At 40.5% G+C, this 21,669-nt stretch overlaps 1 protein-coding gene across 9 annotated transcripts in view; it reads right to left on the bottom strand.

Annotated features, from left to right (window-relative positions):
• The window catches only part of COBL (cordon-bleu WH2 repeat protein), a 208,781-nt gene that overhangs the window by 122,470 nt on the left and 64,642 nt on the right, over positions 1–21,669 (bottom strand). The window lies entirely within an intron of this gene.

Genomic DNA, 21,669 nt, shown 5'->3' with positions numbered 1-21,669 from the left:
ACTGAAACCAGGAGAGCACAATAATGCCCATAACTACTAAAGAGGCAGGAATACATCCAGATAGCCCTACATTGTAAACTATAGCTCCATTCCACTTTGCCATCTAGAACACTTAAATAAACCAATTAAACTGAGGTTTTGGTTTGCTCTTTAGGGGGGGGGGGGGGGGGATAAAAAAAAAATAAAATCAAATAACATTTGCAAGTTTACTTAATCTATCATAGGCAAAATATGCTGATTCATTACAAGTATGTGTAACACAGGTAATCTACAACTTTAAATATCCAATACATAAGTAAATTACAGGTCTAAAATACATTGCTCTTATGGTAACTAAGTTTCCATATGGTTTCCAGTATCGTTTTATAACACTTATAGTATTACAAAAATATTACACTTCCTAAACCAGCTGAAATCTTCAGCAGACACTAAGATCTAATAAAATGGATTACTCTCATGTTGATATGTCTCAGGGAAAAATTAGGGTTCCCTACATTACTTTATCTTTTTAAATTATTTTTTTTTCAACAGGGAATTACCCTGAATTCCCTGAATATTATGGTATACAATTATTTCACACTTTTCTCTTTTCAAACATTTACTTTCATTTCGTATTACTTTTAAAAGATCATTCAATTTCTAAGGTAGGATCACACTGACAGACATGAAGAAAATTATTCCCTTGTGGGTATGATAAAGTCACCCAAAATAGACAAGAAAAAATAATTTGTTTTTGGCAAAGAAATGAAAGTTATTTAATTATATTTTCATTTGATTCTACTGATGAGAAACCCTACAGCCTTATGTATTTTAAAAATAAAGTCTTAATGCCAGAAAAAAAAAAAAAAGACCAGAAGCAAACAGAATGAGAGTATTTGTAGAAGAGGAAGCAGGGATGGAAGGATGGAAGTACATGACCATGCTTGCCCAAGGGTGGAATTAAAAAAAAAATAAAAGTCAAGGTGAGATGATACAATCTAATGGAAGTAGTTCCTAACCTTGTATCTCTAATTTCAAACCTTTCACAAACTTAACCAATCAAACATTAAAAAGCATTGTGCTGCAGTTTCCCGGTCTCAAATGTGTAAGTGAATAATCCCACTGTTACAAAATTTGCTACCAGGGACATGTCCCCAGACCTGACCCATTTCATGAGAGGCCGAGATGTGTCCCAACACACTGCAGAGACCTGGCTGCTCTGCTTGTGAAGCACTGTACAGCTGCCAAACAAGAGAAAAACAGCTTCCAACTAGCCGAGACTCAGGCTCCTGCACTGACACTACATAGCTAAACTATCAAGAGCTCATCCTCTGGCTGGAACACCAAACGTTTTGTTAGCCTACGGGTGATACGCTCCAATACACTTTTATATACATCACTCACACTTCCGATTAAGAGTGCATTACCTTGCAATAAAAGTCTAATTCTCCTTCCAGTCACTGGGGCACTCCCTCAAGATCCAGTACAAAGCAGTTCACGTATCAGTTTCATGATACAGCCATTTTTTAGGGCCAGAAGAAGCCATAAGCACACTAACCTGACCTCCTGTAGTGCACAGGCCATGCAATTCACCCTGCTGCTGCTACTTTAGAGAGCCCTCGCTTAAGAGTAAAAGCAAGGACAGAGCTTCAACTGATCAAGGAATAACACTGCAGCCTACAAATCCTATTACGCTTATTAACTGCAGTCACACTAGAGAGCCTAAAAGATCTACCTGTATCAGTTCCCAAAACACAACAGAATGCAAGCCCTGGAGAAAAAAAAATGTATAAGGCAGCCAAATCCCAGGATTTGGGTAGATGCCCACTGCAGTTAATGAAAACACTGCTGGAATAAACACTGCAAGGTCTGGCCTAATAGTTGTATCACAGGACTTACGAGATACCACCCACTTGTTCAGTGTGTGGCAAAGACCACCCTATGAGCTGGTGCCATCATGTGCAACTCCATCAGGTTGCACATCAGTAAAGAGGAATGAAATGGGAGAGCAGCTAACATTAAGTAATTATTTGCCTCATCTGCTGAAATGCATGCTGAAGAAAAACAGAAGTCATTTCTGGTCAAAGGTAATAAAGCACAGATGAGTTACCCCATTTTGGAATGTTAATTTCCTGTGATCTAAACTGCAGTACTACCCCATCTCTGAGCCAGAAATACACCAATAGTTTTAACTCTTTAGCTTGGGAGATGTGATCAAAACAAAACCCCACTAACAATTCATACTGGAGGTTGGGTAACAAGCCTCACCTTCAAAAACATTTGGTCTAGAAAAGCCAAAACAGAAAAATAGCACACTAGGTAGGGATGGTGAAACCTTGTTCTTTTAACAATGACCATCTGCCACAGGAGAAGACTCTGATGAACAAAAACATGGATAAAGGTAATACACAGACTTTAGGTTGCAAATATGTTTAGTCATCAGCATCTGAGCTAAAAACACCTGACAATTTCACACTGACCAAAATCAAGATTGCCAAGCAACGGCTGTTAATGTGACTTGCAAGGGAACCAGCAACACATTAGTGCAAAGCATTCAGTGACCAGCCATCCAATCCTACTCCTACCAGTGTATTTGAATTCTTCCTCCCATTACCCCCAGATTCACAGGGTTTCTTCCCCACTTACCAAGTACTGAGCTATCAGTCTCATTCCATTTCAAACAATAATAATAAAGAAAACACTAAGGGAAACAACATGTTGCTCATGCTCACTTGAAATGTAATCTGGTTCTCTCACCTGTGACCAGATCAGGCTGCTTTGCATAGTATGCTTAAATAGGAAAAAAGAATGATGCTATTTTATGCTTAAGCATAATGGCACTGGTTAGCAAATAACAAACAAGGGCATGCTAACAGCACAAACGCACTTAGAGAGACATCCAGAATACTGCCACTTACACTGTAAAATGCCCAAGCCCTGCTGCCAGGGCACTCTGTTCTGTTTTCAGTGCTCTCAAACCTTCACTGAGCTGTTTTAAGGATGCCTACATTAGCAGACAGGAAGCTACAACCATGCAGACGACCCTGCACGCTGAGTTCCCTGTAGATGGCAGATCCTGTGGTTGAACTGTGAAAGCCATAAGGTTAAAATAGTGAGATTTCTCAGCATTATTCATAAAGTTATAGTCAGGTTAATCTTGGCTAACTAGATTCTTACTAACCATGCTCACCTGTAGAAAAACACCGACATGAAAACAAAGCCAAGAGTACTTCTAAGCAGGCTGGAATCACTGCTGGCATACTATTGTCCCCTGCATGTTGTGGGCAAACACATTCCTCAGATGCACTGACTCCACTACCCATCAGTTGTGGTTTTGTGAGGACGCTACGGCTCTCACCTGTGTGCCTGGTGCCACAAATCCATGCTGAGCTCTCTAGTAACACTCTTAGGTCTGGAAAGGTAACTTTATTAGTTGGAATACATTTTATTAACACTCAATAATTATATTAGTCTTCATCCTGTTTATTAATAGCAAACCATGAAAGCAATGAGAAGATAATTTATTTCTAGAGGGGTCAAAGACTAAAGATATGATTACGCAAACCTGGGGCTAGGTCAGAAATACTTGCGATATATGGTATGTCCCCTGAAGTTATAGGTGCTGTACAGATTTCAGTGTGGTTGCTCTTTCTTAATCCCTTATCAACAATCACTTTCAATAGGGCTATTTATATAAACAAATACAAAAATTCACTGCTTAGCAACACGGATTTATAAACTCGCCTGTGGCGATCTGCACTGTTAATTAAGAAGCAACTTCCAGGTTCATTTGCACTGTTTCACTGAGCAAATGTATCCCAGTCTGTGCAATATTTTTGTGCCCACATACTTTTTAACCTCACTACCACCTACTGACAATCACCCCCTAGAAGCTTCAAGATTCTGTAGATCAGGGCCCTATTACAGTATAGTGCTTTCTTTATGGTCTGTTTACATGGGACACAGAAGATGGTACAGTTTTGAAAGAATCAAAGAAAACCAACATATATTACTAGTGAAATGCTGATGTGATTTACTGTGCTGGCTAATTCCTAGTTTTATAACTTAACTTATAACTGCTTACAAACTAGTGGGCACTTCAGTGGAAAACTGCTGGTATTACTACAGAATAATATTTCCACCATTACCCATTTCAACTAGAAACAGCCTTAATACAGTGTCCATCTGATGTACAGATGGAGAAGAATTATGCTTAGAACGATCACCTGCTTAAGTAAGTACACCTATGGCAAAAATGAACACATGTAACTGTGAGCTGACAGATCATAATTTCCCATTTAATGAGAATGTTCTAGGAGCATGCTACCAAAGTTCATTTCACCCATTCATCCTTATGCAAAGAGATCCCACAAAAGCAGACAGGCAATGGTAGCCGAGGGATAATCTGCAGAATTAAATGTATGTTATTCTACCTACCTCCACTGAAAGATTTTAATTCATCCGTCTACAAATGGTGGCAAGATCACAGTTACTTCAGAAAACCTACGTACCCTAATATACCAAAGAAGAGGGACAGACAGAAAGTTAAAGGGTGTGGACGAGAGTAAAGAGAAATCTTGGCTTAGTTCCAGAGCATCCCTTAGATTCTAAAGGGCTTCCCAAAACATTAGATATACATATTTCTAGGCAGAAATTAAATTAATCAATAGCAACTAACTCTATGTCTTTACAGCCTGCAGGCCAGAAGGAATCTGCTTTTTCTGAAGCCTGATCTCTTAAGCTAGAAAGTCCCAGGCAGGAGAGACACAAAGCACAGCAGGCAGGCCTACTGAAGCCATTTATTTTCCAGCAGCACTGAGATCTCCTGCAAGGGGCAATGCCTCTGTGCTTCCCCTCAAGTCTACTTGCCCTTGGAGAAGCACTCATAATCTTGTAATGGCTGACCTTACATCAGATTTTTTGGGGCAGGGAGAGCAAGGTCACATCCAAGTCCAATGCCCACTGTTCTAACGTATTCGGAAATCCAGATCTGCTCACACACTGGAGGATAAACAAGGAGACACAATTTACTTACGTTGGATTACCTGATCTAGAACACCAAGAGCATGAATCTACCCTGTTTTTTCATCTACAGTTACTCTGTAAATTCTAACTCTGTAGAAAACAACATGTCATAGAAGAAGCCAGCACCGAAACTACAGGGCTGGCAACCTTCTCTTTAGAGCCAGGAAAAATTCCCCTAGAAGATCTAATAATGTATTTTTATGAGATACAGTTTACCTTCACTTGTAGAGACATAGAATCAGAGATGCCAGGACATTCCTTAGTCTCTTAATCATCTTCTTAATTAGCATTTATAATTCTGTCTTAATTCATACTCCATCACAGAGTAAGAAATCATGTATATCAGTATGTTAAAAAAGGTTAATGAAGCAACTAGGCAGTGTCAATGAGATAAAGAAATATCCAACTTAAACACAACAGTCTTTACTTATGGAATGCCACAAGTGCTTTTATCAGGAAATCCCATTGGTTCAGATTATTTTCTGTGTATTTTTCTGGTGCTGATTTGCGTAATAAAGTTTCGTATAAGAGCCACATATATTTTTCTTTCACTTCTAAGATATTATCTTCTTCCTAAATGACAGAGGAATCAAGAACTTCTTGGTTAAAATTGAAAATTGCATATTTTGAATTATTAAAAGCAAGTCATAAACTTAATTGTAAAGTAATAAACCCTACTCCAACCCTACACAGGAGTTAGAGACCAAAGTTAATGAAAAACCAGAAAGCCTGATGAAAAAAGAGAACTGCAGATGTTAACACAGATAAATACACTTACAACACCAAACAGCTGATTAACAGGACTCTGAAGTTTGATCTTGATTTATCAAGTAAGAACAGAAACATTTTAATGATTTTTAAATGTCAGCAAAACCCCATTTGTTTAGTCAGTTTCCATTTAAAATTCTGTTTAATGTATCCTGTAGGCACATGTGGTACTAAACAGATTTTAAATCTCATAAAATAAAGAAGGATGTGGTAGCAACTGAGCACTTAAGAGCCTCATGCAGTGCAAACTACAGCACATTATGAAGAATATCTTGATATATCAGGCATGGCAACACACCTAAACAGTATCAAATGAGACAGGAAGCTGCCAAACGCCCTCCCTCTTTATCACACATTCAAATCAGGGATGATTATTCTGGGCATTTTATGGCACTGTCTCAGGACACAGGAGACACACAAGAGTCAGAACCATTATGGACTTCACAGGGTAAAACCAAGAGCTTTTGTCATCCTCGTCAGGGGACTAGAAGGCATAGAAATGGTGTTACCTGTTAAAAATGAGAAAATACCAAGAGAGCAAAGGTATCTACTGTTCAGAAGCTTTAAATGCTACTCGGAGATAACCCAATGCAAACATGCTTAAGGCTGCTCTGTAAGTACTGATGGGGCATCACAGCAGTGACAGCAAGATTGTGCAGACATGCCCAAGCTAGCTGCAAACTCAGCAGAGTCTACAAAACCCACACAAGAAGCAGGGTATATTAGACTACCTTGTAATATGAGCTGCCATAGTTACACTAGAAATGGCAAGAGGTGCACGTACATCAAATGCAAGCACCAAAAAACATGGTAATTTAGAGATGGTCTTTTAACAAAGAGAAAAGATTTCCATGCCCTTGTCAAAAAAAAAAAAAGAAAATAAAGAAACAGAAATAATAATGACATCTGATTTCCTTCAGCTTCCTTGTCTTGTCAGGACTGCTTTTGATATCGAAAAAGGTGAGAAGTCTCCCTGAAGCTCTTCTCAGTTCTGGAGCACATGACAACCGTCAACTCTGCACCCTATCTTGCAGCTATCACCTGAGTATCACAAGGCCTCTCGTCTCTACCATACACCAACTTTCCAGAGACTTAGAAAAAGTTACTGTATTAGGCTTATCTTGCTCTCTGTCAATTAAACTGAAATCAAACCAATGGTTGAAAAAACAAGTATTTTTCAAGAAAATACAGGCAAAGAACATCATTAAATAAACTTCATCTTATATGAAAATCACATTAAAATCTGGCATTGCATGGCTACACAAGCTGTTGGCAGACTATGCTGAAAGGGTGTCTGTCCCATCTGAAAGCTGGGACACAACTTTAAAGCACCAGGACAAAGCCAAGCACCAGAAGCATGGCACCTTGAGAGCAACTGCACAGTACTGCCCTAGGCATCCCACCAGCTGCCCTTTAGACCTGCAAAGGCACAGTCCTCTTATATGTTCTTACCACATCTTATCAAAAACAAGAAGTGTCAAATGTAACTAATGTATTTTTAAAAAAGGACAAAAAAGCAATTAAAAACCAAGCAAGCCTATCTTCATGTATTACCACCCTGATTTTGTATCATTTCCGATTCTAAAATGAGTCAGGGAGGTCACGGAAATCTGAGGACACAAGATAAAAGTCAGAGCCACCACACCACAACCTCTTTGGTCACCTCCTCTGAAATAGGAAAGTCAGTGGCATAGTGATAATTAGTGAAATTACCAGCATACAGAGAGCACTCCCTGAGCCAGGGCCTAACAGTTGCTCACTTGACACATGCTGGCACCGTTCTTCCCAAAGAGAAAACACTGAACCACTAGCAGACCTAGCATCCCCTCACATGCTTACTAGACTTTCCTGCCCAGAAAAATCCTGGATGTAGCTTACAGAGCAAGGTTCCTCCAAATACTTCTCTTCCACTGAATCCAACACAAACAGCACCCAAGCAAAGCAGCAAGGTAGGAGAAACAGAGTGACATCTACCAAAACAAAACTGAAAGGGACTTGCCCTCCTAGATGAGTCACAGGTTTTCCACACTGAATACGAAAGCACAGATGGTGAAAAGGGAGCTGCAAGATTTAAAGACAGCATTTCATTTCCAAAAGTCGTAGCTGGCCCCTCAAGAATTAATACAGAGTTCCAGGATTTCTGAGAGATCCTCCAGAAAGAGTGCCACCTTCCATTTTGGAGCTAAACAAACAAACAAAAAAAAGAGCATATTTTCCCCCATTTCCTGAAGCAAAAGTAATAACCTCCAGTATAAGATCTTGTTTATAATGTTGAGTGCCACGCTTAAAATATAGGCGATAGCAAAAGCATGTATACGAGCTTCTTCCCCTTTCACACCCCCTTTTACAGTACAAATTGCAGCAAAAAATATTTACTGATTTATATAAATAAAACATACTTTTTTCCCAAAAATTCTACCTTCAAAAGGTAGACTTCTCAAGAGGTCAGATTTGTAATGAGATTGCTTTTAACCAAAGTGCTATTTCAAGATTTTGGCAGCCCTCTTTATCTTACTACAACAGACGATGTAAAATTTTTCACTTAATGGGCTATCACAGGCTCATGACATATCCCAAAACAGTACTGCTGTGTGGCTCATGTACTGGCAGAACTAAACAAAATCACTGGTAACATTCATCACACAAACCTAAATTTTATTTTCAGTTTCTTACCAGCACCAAACCCCAAAACCTCCTCCTCTGCAGGCTACCCAGTTAACTAAGGTATGCCAGAATGCATGTGTTAATCGCATGCACATCTGCCTACAATGAATCATTAACCTAATCCTGGAGCAGGAAGGTAGGCAGCAACCAGCCTTAGCTTCATGGTTCATTCATCAGCCTAAGCTGCCAAATGAATGCTGAACCCAATGGAAAAGCAGGGAGTAACCACAACCAGACTGGGCTGGAGGAGCCGAGAGGAATTTTGACTACCACAGGCATGAGGGCCACCAGGCTTCTTCCTACAGGCCACCACCTACTGCTGACTGAACCTTGTATCCTAATTCTAATTCTCATCCTGTAGAAGCAATAGTGATGTCCAAGTTACTCTTGTGCGATTACCCAGCCCCTGCCCTCCAGGATAAATGCCACTGAACAAGCATGGGCTACTCACACCAGTGTAGGATGGGTGCAGTGTTTTATTGCACTTGCAGGAAAACAGAAGCATCCCGCAGACGTGGCTGCTGCACACTGTAAATGAGAAGAGCACAGGCCTGCTTCCCACCTTCACGGGACACGCAGCATGTAAATGCTGCTTTCCCCTTACCTAAATAATACCATGCATATATACTTGATGTAGTAAAATGCTACCAGGCTGTATGCCATTGTTTCAGCTTCCGAGTCAGAAGTAATATATGAGAAGTAGGAATAAATACTATATAATTGCATTCATTATTTAGATTCACCTGCTTCTGTGCAGCATTGCTTCCACCTTCTATGCAACTTCGGATACAATACTCCTCTACTGTACTTTGAATAAGGACATTATTAGAGACATGTACGGACACAGGCATGAGCAAAGCACTGTTGCCTTATGGAAGGGCGTCACCAAATGCCGCTGGCAAAGAAAGGATGCTTCCAATACAGACTGCAGCCACCCCAGGCCTCCTAGCAGGCTAGGTTCTGTCTCACAGCATTAGGGAATGGGATCAGCCAGCAAAGGATGGATGTGTTCAGGAAACTGCTAAACCAAACTTTTTTCTCCCATCCTGATTGAGTAGGCCATCATATGTCAAAAATACTACCATTCAATAACGGATGACATGAGAGATCTGTAAGCATCTGTGTGTCATCACTGCCCACGTTCAAAGCTAGGGAAAAGACACCGGAGGAATTTATGTACTATGGAGTCATCTGTTGGCCATACTTTCAATATCAAATCCTTACAAGAGGATGCACTGGTTTTGACAGAGCAGTCTGCTAGGTCCACAAGCATGGTAACACACTACGCTAAAGCTTTTGCCTGGCCTGTGAGTATCAAAAACCATGTTCCCTGCTGTCAAACATCATGTATTCTTTGTGATTTGTATGAGGCGGCAAATAGATACCTGGAAGCAGATGCCTCCTAACATAGGCCTGACATAAGCACCACACCAAGCGAATCAAGCACATACAGGCACGCACATGCACACCTACAGAGATTAGCCAAAACACTATTTGCACGTAGTCCTGTTTCCCTGTAAGTATCCAAGGACTTACTAAGGCATCAACCTTATTCCAATTACCCTGACCAAGCTGCCATTAAAAGCAAGCTATGCTCTACCCCAGATCTCCTTGGCCACTGGCCTAGGTCCAGAAAGATGGGGTAGGATGAGAAGAGTTAGAATTTCATTTCACCACTGCTTCTTCTCTCAAAGCAAATAATGAATCAAAAGTTAATCTTTCACTGAATACCTGGCATGTTGCCAGTCTTGGCAAATGACAACTAAATTAAACATACACGAACGGTGTCACATAACAAATCTAACCATTGATTTTTAAAATTCGAAGAGTCTGAACAATTGAAAATATCTGGGTTGGGCTTACAAAGTAATTCCACACACCCTTTTCACACACGCTGTATGCACCACTGGTAGTAGTAGATGACACTGCAAACAGAGAAGAAATCTGAAACACAAAGACAAAAGAGAAAAACCTTCCTATATTCATTATCTTAATGAGAAATTATTATGCAGCATAGTATTTTAATTTCTGCTGAAAAAAAGGATGGGACAGGCTTAGGATGGGAAAAAACCTCTATGTATAATACCAATATTAAAGAACCAGTTTTTAAAAAACACTTCATAAAAATACAATAGCCTAACCTTAACCTCACTTAGAAGTCTCTCCTTTGAACTGACAAACTTATACCACAAGGAACTGGTGTCAAGTAGACAAGCAGTGTGCTTTTGCATTTTAATTATCCATATACATACAAAAAGGGAATTTCTGTCAATCCTTAAACATCTTCACTGTTGACAGAAGAAAAAAAAATAACAGAAATCTTACTCTGGCTGTATTTGGTATTATTTAACACTTAATGTGTAACTGTAGAATAATACTTAACTGTATTATTCTACAGTTACTTAATTCAACCACTTTGCAGTTCCTATTTCAGCCAGTCTGAAGAAAAGCCACAGACATATGCAGCCCAAACATGGCTACATGTTTCCAACTATTTCCTAAATGTTTTCTTGATATAAACTGGGAGGGAGGTAGGGAAGATTATTTAAAGGACACACATCTAACTAGAAAGGTGAATCTTCCTCCCAGTGCATGGCCGACACCAGCCACCTGGGTTCATGCTGGTCCCGCAGCTGAGGCACAGGCAGCGCAGGGGTTGGGTGCAGCCATTTCTTCCCACCACCCCTTCCTCCTCACTCCTGTATTCCGCCTCACCTGCCTCCTCCACGGGCTGCAGTCCCTTCAGGGTGCCACCAGCTCAGCCACAGTGCCTCCTGTGCGCTGGCCCCACTGCTCCCTCGTCTCACCTTCTCCTCTGCCCTTTCTTACCCAGGCTTTCCCTGAGGTGCCCGCCCGTGTCAGCCGGGCCCTGTGGTGGGGCCACTGGAGCTGGCTGGAACCAGCTGGAACCGGCTGTGCACCGGGCGGCCCCGGCCACGCCTCACAGCGGCTGCCCTGCAGGCCCTGCCCAAATGCCTTGTCCAGTTACGCAGAGAACAGTTAGTAATTAGTACCACTGGCCAAAATGAAGAAGCAATGAAGCTTCAGTTTCCACGTAGCTTCTCCAGTCAAGGGAAGTTGCCTGAGAATCCGCAGCCGAGGCACAAGCAGAGGCTGTGGGGTGGTAAGGTCCCATCCATTTCTCTGCTGCAGGCAGAATCACCCACAACCCAGGCAGATTCTTCCACTTCTTCAAACTTGCCCAGTTTCTCCTTCTCTAGCAATACACATACTACAGCAAAGTTCTCAGACACGGTGGAAGTGGAGAGGTTTCTTGGTGACATTTCCAGTGATCTACTAACAGGCCAGTCTGCAGCACCTGAGCTGCCCAAGACCCTCCAGCGGTTTAAGTGTCAGGCTGTGTGCAAGAAGCCTTGTGCGAGGCAATATGGTCTCTGGCTATAGAGAAACACAAACCAGCAGAGGCAGTTGAACCAAACATCAGCAAATCCACTAAAACCCAGGTTCATGTCAAGCCCAAGGCGGCTACGCAGTAAAAACAACACAAAACTCTTAGGCCCAGTTCATCTCTCCCCCTCAGCCAAGCAGTTCACCTTCACTCCATGTCAAATGCAGTTATGTGCTTTGTGAAACCACAGAAGAAAACTGTGAAGGCCAATGAGAAGCTTCACCTGTGGTACAGAGATGGCAGAATTCCTCATCCTAAGACCACCACCACGGAATCACACATTGCCTCAGGATTTTGGCAAAAGGACTTCAGTCTTACCTGTGTCCTGCAGCTTTGGCTGGCAGTCCACCTACAGAGGCACTATCAACACTGAATCTCCAATTACTTAAAGAAGATGAAGTTACATTTTTGCCCTCATTTTGTCCCCCACTCATGCAAATCTAGCATGTTAGCAATACAGAAACATGTTACTCATAAGTGATCGCTTATGAATACTTTTAGACAAACTTTTGTCAGACTTTGAAAGTCTACCATTCAAACAAGCTAGACCCCTTCTTTCATTAAAATGAACTTAGAACATCCATAAACAGAGAGAGAAAATAAACTACCCAAGCAGCCAGTAAAATCAAATACATGAAGTATAAAACCAGCAGTTTCTTAAAGCCAACTCAGGGGATGCTACTTCAGTGCCAAATGCTGAAGCAAGGCGGCTGCAGCTTCCTCTTACAGGAACACAGCAAAGGGATGCAGCAACACATCTGGATAGTGGCAGATAGGCTCTATATAATGTCCGAACTACAAAAACCTATCCCAGCATTCAGGTTTTCAATGTTACTGAATACATGCCAGTAAACTGAGGACTGCAAGCATTAAAATATTAGCTTCTCACACAGGTTAAATCAGCAGCAATGGTCTTCAAGAGCCAAATTCTCATATTCCTACTAAACTCAGAATCTTCAAAGCCATGACACTATTTAAAATCATGACACAGAGGCACCTGTCACTGTTAGTAAGGCACCTGTACTCCTGCAGATGTCCTTCTACTCACACCCTTGCACCCTTTTTCTGAGTCCAGAGCGCACTACCATGGATTGAACCCAGCTTTCAGTTAAAGAGAGTTTCCTGATCATTTGCTGTGGCCTTCTGTTGGTAAATGGGTGTAAAATGTTATCAAAAAGTATTTTTCTATTTAAATTACTCACTTTTATAGCATTGCTTCTGCCTTCAGAGCTTTAAAACCTGTTATGTTTCCCTTGGGAGGGGGGAAAAAAAAAAAAAAAAAGGCATTTATTCATATTGACACTGCCTTTTGATGCATAAGTATTTTAAGGGAATCAACATTCTGGTCAGGTGTTTGACTGCAGTGTTAAGTGTGCACATCTAGGTGAAGAGACGTAGGAACGGCAAGGCTCAGGCACTGCCCCAGGGAGCTGTGCCACCCATGGGACCATGCCCAGCAAGGCGTCCCTCCACCCGAATTTAAGCCAAAGCTTTAGCAGACTGGCAGGAGCTGATCATAGCCCACACTATTTCAGTGTTTCGGAGGGGACGCTCCAACTCCTGTACTTTTAAACACTATTTTAAGCTAATCTGCGTTCTTACTGTTCATGATTAAAAACAAATGCAAGAGCCAAAAGAGAAATTCCCTTTCCTTTGGCAGAACTGTGCTAATTACACCATCCTTAGAGAATGAACCTACTGGAATCACAAAGGCAAACAGGCATCTCAGTTAACTGTACTGGCCAGGGTAGTAACAACAACAGTTTGGCAGGTTTTGTAACAATCCTTACAGAAATAAAAATTATAAACATTTAACTCCCTTGGTGTGTGATTCACCATAGCTCATTACATTAATGGAATAATCCTAAATTAACTAATGAAATAATCTGCTCCTGTGATCTGTTTAACATACACATCCTATTGCCAAACTTTATTTCTGAGCAAAAAATTTGTGTGTCAAACTAACACTGAAATTGAGAGCTTTCTTTTTTTCACCTTCAAAAAAATAATCTTATAAAATTTACTAAAGGGAACTATGCACAAAGTATGGAAATTTTAAGCTGTTTTCAGCTGTCATTATACCAAAAGAACTAAAAATGTATATGACTAAAAAATGTAAGCCAATATGCAGGAAATATATTTATAGCATTTTAGTATTACTTACAACAATGGGAAACCAGTAGTTGATTTTTTTTATGATCATTTCCTGATTGTACAGCAAACCCCAGATACAGTAACAACAATGCTACCCTTCTAAAATCTAGTAGCCTGGGACCAAATAGCAACACATGAGCATCTTTGGGATGGAAGGCATCAGGAGAAAAGAAAGAACATGAAACCTGTATTTATACAAACTGGAAAAAAAGAAAAAAAAATAACTTGCAGGAACAAAGACAATAAAAATTAAAGAAACACACAGACAGAAAGAGGAGACAGATATATGGCCTGCCAAGATCAATCTTCTCTTGTCAACCGCTGATAAGAAGGTATGCTTAAAAAGAACAGTCGAGTACTACAGAGCTGAAAAACCGATAAAAGGATGAAAAAGCCTAAATCCAGCTGGGAAACAAGGAAGAGGAAATACGTCTCTTCTTCTGGAAGTGTTCATTATTTTACATTACATGTTATTACTGAACCACTCAGTCTCATCACACTTCACTGCTACTACCTGTGTCCTTAAAATGCGTAACATTTTACAGTTTCAGCAAAATTTGTAGCCTTTAATAGCAGGTTCGCAAGCTATCCCTTTCTGCAAGATAGAAGTTAAGAAAAAAGAGTGGACAGCAAGTGTCCCCTCCCTCCAAAAATCAACAGCAGGGCTGCCAGAAGAATTTCATGCATGAACTACTAGATTCTGCTGCTTTGCCCACACACGGGGATTAAGAGTTGGCATTTTACGAACCTAACCTCCTACAAATATTTTCATTGGCTAATACTTAGAAATCTGTTGTTCTGCAACTTGGCCTTCAGTTTAAAACAACTTACTTTTATGTTTGTAATTATTTTTTAAGAATGGAAGTAACACTCTAAACAGCCTTCAGTTACATCTGTATAGAGTGACACGTTTTCCAGCTGAAAAGAGTCTTCAGAGAAACCTAGTACTGCCAGATACTCAGTGTATCTCTTCTTTTTTTCAGTAATCTGCTGACAGCCAATCCTCAGTACCACAAGTAAGCCATTGTGTGCAAAAAACAGACCACTGTCTCTACTCCTGTTGTATACACAGTAACTATTCTACAGTAACCCATTTTGGAGCAAGGAAGAAAAGCGGAAGCAGTTTTTTACAGTCAATATAATGGGATTATGCATCATGGGGCACATCCATTTCATGTTGCTGAGAATAAGAAATTGATGAATTAAAACCAGACTCTTTAAGCGTATTCAACTTCCTGACTGTTTATTAGTATTTTTGTGGAAAGTGCTCACCAACAGAAAAATGCTTAATATTGCATCAGTGATTCCACATTTAGATCCAGGTCCTGAAGCAGTGGCTGTCCCTTTTTCCTCACATCAATTTACTCATCTCTGGTTTAATTCTTGACCAGATAACCTGAACTCATTTTCTGTTCTGTCCTAGATAGTGGAATATCCAGGCAGTGCCAATCAGCATCATAATTCATTATTTCTCATGATATTTCCCTCTAATGCCAACTATCACAGAAAAATAACACAATACTCAAGTTTGAACATGAATTTGAAAGTGAAAGAAAAAAACATGCATAATAATACTTTCTGCACTTAGGGATACCCTAAAACAAACTGCTCTTTCCCACTTTACTGTTAGATATTGCATGTAACGAAACTTTACAAATTGCACTAGCAGGGGAGCTGAAAGATGGACTAATAAAAGCAAAGAGATCTGACATCTGTCCAAGATTAGAAATACTGTTCTCACCAGCTACACAGCAGCAGTGCAGATCAGTTTCTGATACCCTTAAATGCAAAATTAATTTAGTCTGAGTCACATCCACAATCTGAAAACTAAAGAACCCTGTTGGCATGCTGAAGTATTAGGTCAAAAAGGCAGCACGTGCTTTTTTAATAGTAACAGCCAGACTTCTTTTAGCTATTGGATAGCAAGTTCGCCAAGAAAGCATACAGGTTACAGAACATGCAAGTCCCCAAGAACAACATTTGCTGAAACAAGGATTCCCAGATCACAATGAGGTAATGGGTGAGCTATTACTGAGAACGAAAAATGAATCCCACTGAAGTATGCTTTTAATATATTTTATAACATTATAAATTTAGTCTAGAGAAGCCACTGACATTCTTTTATAGACAGAGCAACCTTGGCCCTTTTAGTCTGATTTAATCCCTGGAAGTGAGCTCCACACTCCCTCCCAACACCAATCTAGTCTCAGACTAAACACAGAACACTATCACTTTAGAAATACTCCCAAAATTTGTGTCTCTATATAAAGTTTACATACCCCAGCTGTCATAATCTTCCAGAAAAGCTGTACTTCTATATTTTATGATGAAAATTAGGCATTAAGAAAGAAAAGTCAACTCAATATCACTGTCACACAAAGCAAAACCACGAGTATTTTGTCTTCTCAAACAGAAAAAAAGCATGCCTAAAAAAGTTAATGAAACAGTATTTATGTTATAAAACCACTAAGTTTTAAGAGCAGTGTCACTGAGAGACACTGGACAAAAATTATACCCTCTGTCTTGTGGTAGTGGATGATCTCCTGTACTATCTGTGTGCCCTTACCTCTGGTCAAATCAAGACTGGCAAATGACACCACCTGTAAACTACCCTTCCAGTCAAATCAAAACCCCATGTACTTTGAGGATCCAAGACATACAAAGCACGTGTTATTACCGTAAGCAGCAGCCTGCTTTTGAACACCTCCCTTTGTGTGCTCACCACTGTACTTTAGCACAAACCTACAACTCAGCACCTGTACCTACCTGCCTGCTAGGGGAACTCACAAGAAGCAGTATGAATCGGAAGGGTGAAAATTTGAAGGTGAAAAAGTAGGGGACACATTTTCTTCTCTTGTTCTTGCGGGCATATCGTTGTACATGTTTTTTCAAATATAAAATCCAGACAGTTACACCACCTTTCTTTTCTAAAATGACCCATATGAGGTCATATATTTATGTCACTTTCTCTATAATGGTGTTTTTATTTTCAGGTAGATACAGTGCACCATGTGATCGACCTGGGTAGAGTTTTGCCTGAAGTCATTCCAAATAGCAGCTTAATTTGAATTGCTGAAGTATCATGCCTGCTTCATTTGTCCTCCCAGGGCAATGAAAGAGAAACCATTTCCATAGCAGGGACAGAGCCCCACTTTGATTTTCTTGAACTTATATACATAGCTGATCATCAGTGAGTCTTGGTAACAGCTCCTCTGTCTGCAGTCAGCACAGATATGGAAGGGAAAGGACCCCCTTCAAAGGAAAAAAAGAAGAAAAAAGGAATCCTCTCCCAGAGCCAAACCTCAGTTTACACAGCATGAAGCAATCTCTCCATAAGCTGCCTTCTCTTCTGGGCAGGCTTCATGAGATCGTAGTGCAACTGAAATGCACAGGATCTGCCTTGTTTATGCCCTATTTCTTTCCAAGCCTGCTCACACCCTCCCCTCTGAAGTGGGTTTACATGTGGCAACACCTGTGTTATCTTAGAAACAGTCTGGCCAAGAATAATCATGCACACAGGAGCAGACTCTTTTTACACCTGCCTGCTGAGAAGAGGGGCACATAACCCAGCCGAGCGGTTTGGAGTCAGCATCAATGGGCTTTCCTATAAGGCAATGGAGTCAAAGCAGTAACTTGGCATGGTGTGACATGCCAGAAACTCAGCTCAGCAAAAAAGCAGGATGGAGGCTTGAGAGGTAGGTGTGGCTGTCAGGCGAAACACCATGGACAAGGCAGACTTGAAAAGGTATGAAATTTGTTGGGAGCAGCAGGGGAGGAGGAGAAATGCTACATCGTACTGGATCTGTGTTAAAACAAGCAGCAAAATGGGTACACAACTGAAATGCCTTTAAGGAGGGAACATCTGCAGAGGTTCCCTTACCAATCAGAGGCTTATGACACTTTTTATTGAGAGTTTCTTAATACCCTTCCACCTCACCAAGGCCCATCAGGCCTCCTTGCTCTGTCCTACACTGTAGCGTCCCGGACAGAACTCAAAACAACTCAGAGGTGGCATAAAACCTCCTGGTTTTTACTTTGGAAAAATCCACCATGATTTTCAACTACAAAAAAACATCACTTTTGCTCATCTGTTACAGATGCCTACTGTATGGTCAGGGTCTAGGACAGAACTATAATGAAAGTAATAAATAAACCAAAAGGAACAAAACTTCCTCCTTTCTGATGGCAGTGGCAGACTGAAGTGAATTTTGCTCATTATTGTTGCATTTTAATTTAGCCTTGCAGTCCCAGAACTGCCTAATAAAACTGCATCATCCATGCCCCATCCACAGCGAGCAAGATTCGACACAGACACAGGAACGTATTCTCTGTGCAGGACCTGTGGTTCCTAGGAACATGAACTGACTCCATTTCTGAGACTAGCCCTTGCATAGCAATTCTAATTTGCAAGGAAGTTTCACAAAAATATGTTAGGCCATATGCTAAGGGAAAATATTTCCCACTGCTAACCCAACGCAATGGGTTTGCTGAAAAAAACATTTGGATGTACAAATAAAAGTTCTTCCAGGGGCTGCTCTGACTTGTACCTGAGGTATTTCAGCTTCTGCAGCAGCTCAGGAACCAGAGTAAGGATAAAGAAGGCATCAAACCACACATTCGCTATGATTTCTGCTCTGCTTCTCTCCCAGAAGATGCAGCACCGAATCAGCCCCCAGGTCTTTACATAAAAATCCACAGACTTACTTTACTTCAATCAGCCACTTCCAAGGAGCATTCTGTTTTAACTACAATTTCAAAGGATAAAAAATTTGACAAATATGGATGCATACACCTGGGTAAATAGTTTAATCCTAAGTGTTCTTTAAGCTCATGCCTACGTGATCTTAAAAGGTCTCTTTCTACAGACTCCTTAACTGACCTTGCTGGCTCTTGTACACAACCCAAGCTCAGAGTTGAAGACCAAAGCCTCAGACTGAAGAGCCAGATCTTCCAGGCTAGCTCCCACAATCCCCACAGATGTTTAATTATAATAAATTATAAACATTTTATCTGCATCAATAGTGCTTTTTGAAATTTACATTAAAATGCTGTATTAAAGGCTCACATCACTTAAAAAACAGTGACTACCATCTCTCAAATCACCAATTTAGACTGAAATACTTCTGATTTACACTTACATAAATTAGCAGAGCAAAGCTTATGGTTGGTCTCTTCCCTATACATGCAGTGGACAGCCCTCTGCCGCAAAATTACATGGGGGTGATCCAGAGCTTTACAGATCATTCATGATGTTGTTATCCCACATCATCCATGAATTAGGAAGCACTAGAAAATGATGCAAAATGGTACAAACAGTTGAGGAGAACCAGACCAAATAGGTCCTTAATATCTAAGTCCTGTCTATGAAGAAAACATAATTGCTCAAGAAGTTCTAAGGTACAGTGGAGATATGCTGCCTTCAAGAAAGTGAGAAGAATCAAATGAGATTCTGCAATACAGAGTCTCATGGGCACAAACCATGCAGTGCATTCTCTTATTTAGACCTGACATTCAACACTGGAAATGACAAAAAGACACTACACAAAACTTCAAAACTAACATGCTAGGTACAAGACAGCAGACATAAATCAATGCAGAGATGAGTATTTGAGTGACTACATGATTTTACAGACAGTACTGCAAAGGCTAGTTTTTGTTTTGGCTTAAAGCATAGAAGTATATATGTAAGAAAACTGCATGGAACTGTCGTTAAGGAAAATACTGCAAGACAACAGTATACAGAATGAACTGGCTAACTTGTACAACTGTACACAAACAGCCTGACCACTCTCTTGAGCATTAGTGTCACCCTAAAGAACCTTCTTTGCTAGTGACAAAGGCTCACTGTGCACTGCTGTATGAGGGTGACACTCATTTCTTTAAAAAAAAGTATTACACTACATTAAAAAAAAACACAACCAAACAAAACAAAACCACAAAAAAAAAAAAATCCCAAACCCCAAACTTGTGGCTGCTCTTGGTCTGGTGATCACAAAAGAACAGCCTCTCTCCCTCCTCCATCCCACCTGCTTCACAACAGACAGCAAACTCATCCAGCACATCAGCTACGCAGCAGAACATTTTGAATCCCCACTAGAATGGGCTCTATTTTCTGGAGGATTTACACCAACTACTCTGTTTCTCCATCACTGCTTAATTACAATCATGTGTGTAAAGATGGAAAAGCAATTACTCGCCAAAAGGAAACTACAGAATCACACACGAATGACACACCTTAACTTCCCCATAAAAAAAAAAAAAAAAAAAAAACACAAACAACTACCAGAGAATAACTTTATTTTTTCCTCTCCCAAAATAAAACCATCCCCATGCATGTACTTGGAACTGAGTAATGCTATATGGTCTTCACACATATGCACTAATCTACCATAGACATTAACATGTTAATTGCATGTACACACATACACACACAAAAACCGAGCAATACCTCTGCCTTTCCCTGACAAGTTACATGAACTCAACATTTTTCCATATTTAGGCCAATATAAATAGCTACTACACAATCCAAAACTGATTATTCTTTTTTTTCTTGGGCTTCTATACTCCCACAGAAGCCCACCGACTTCAGCTCCTTCCATCTCTTTCATGCAGATAATTCTTCAGGGATAAGGAGGGAGACCTACGCTAGTTGCTGGGTTGTTTAGCAGAAAAGGATTCCTAAATGAAAACAGTTGTTTGAAAATTTCTTCTTCATCCTCTCCAGAACAGGAAAGCCTTGAACTGGAGATCCAGCTTCTGCACCCCTCTCTGAAACAGCTGAGAGGCTTACATCTAGAAGGGGGCTCCTGTCAAAGTTATCTTTACAACCTGTGGAGCCCTTCCCAACATCTTAGCCAAAAACATCCCTGCCAACCCCAAAACCTTAACTTTCACCTGACCTTCAGTCAGCTCCTGGCACTGGAGTGGAAATATCAGAGGAGGGTAACTGAACAGGGTACGGCACCTTCACACATTAACTCACTGCTGTGTGGGTGTGCAGACATGAGTTTGGAGGGGGTTCATCTGTAGGGGTTTTTTTGTTGTTTCTTTTTTTGGGGGGGTTAAATCACAGCCACTGTCTCAGAACACTACAAACACTTTGTTGAGTATAATCCTGCCAATGATAGTCACACAAGTCAGCTGGAAGGCTTTTTTCCCTAACAAAGAAATCACAAAACGTTTTGGTGAACACTAGGGCCATGGTATATCTGTACCATTTTTCTACCTGTCTGCATAATTTCTGTACCTCTTTACACTAGAAAATTGAATCATTTTCACCAAATTTATTAGCTTAAAATAACAACAAACGTTCTTCAAGGTGGGGAAATGGTGAATTGCAGATGCATACTTTTACATAATCACTGGCTTAAGAAATGAAGAAATCTATTTGGTTTCGATGTAAAGCCAGACATAACTCAGTCCACAGTACTGCAGTGGGAAAGGTGTGCTGGGGTTGGGGGCATGAAAGAGCAGACTGCAGGCAAATTAAACTAAATATCTGTATAGATATCAAAGCATGTATTAGCAAGAGACTTGCACAAATTAAAGTTTTTGTTTCCCAAATACAGAGCACTTTTCTGACAGCTCTCTTACTTCCCCCCCACACCCCGATCTTTTACTTATTTGGATTCTCCTGCTTGGCTACCATTTAATACACACTTATTAGTCAT

The sequence above is a fragment of the Falco peregrinus genome, chromosome 3 (genome assembly GCF_023634155.1).
Source record: "Falco peregrinus isolate bFalPer1 chromosome 3, bFalPer1.pri, whole genome shotgun sequence".
In the NCBI taxonomy this organism is placed as follows: Eukaryota; Metazoa; Chordata; class Aves; order Falconiformes; family Falconidae; genus Falco; species Falco peregrinus.
The sequence above is the reverse complement of the archived record's forward strand: the minus strand, read 5'-3'. Positions and strand labels throughout refer to the sequence as shown.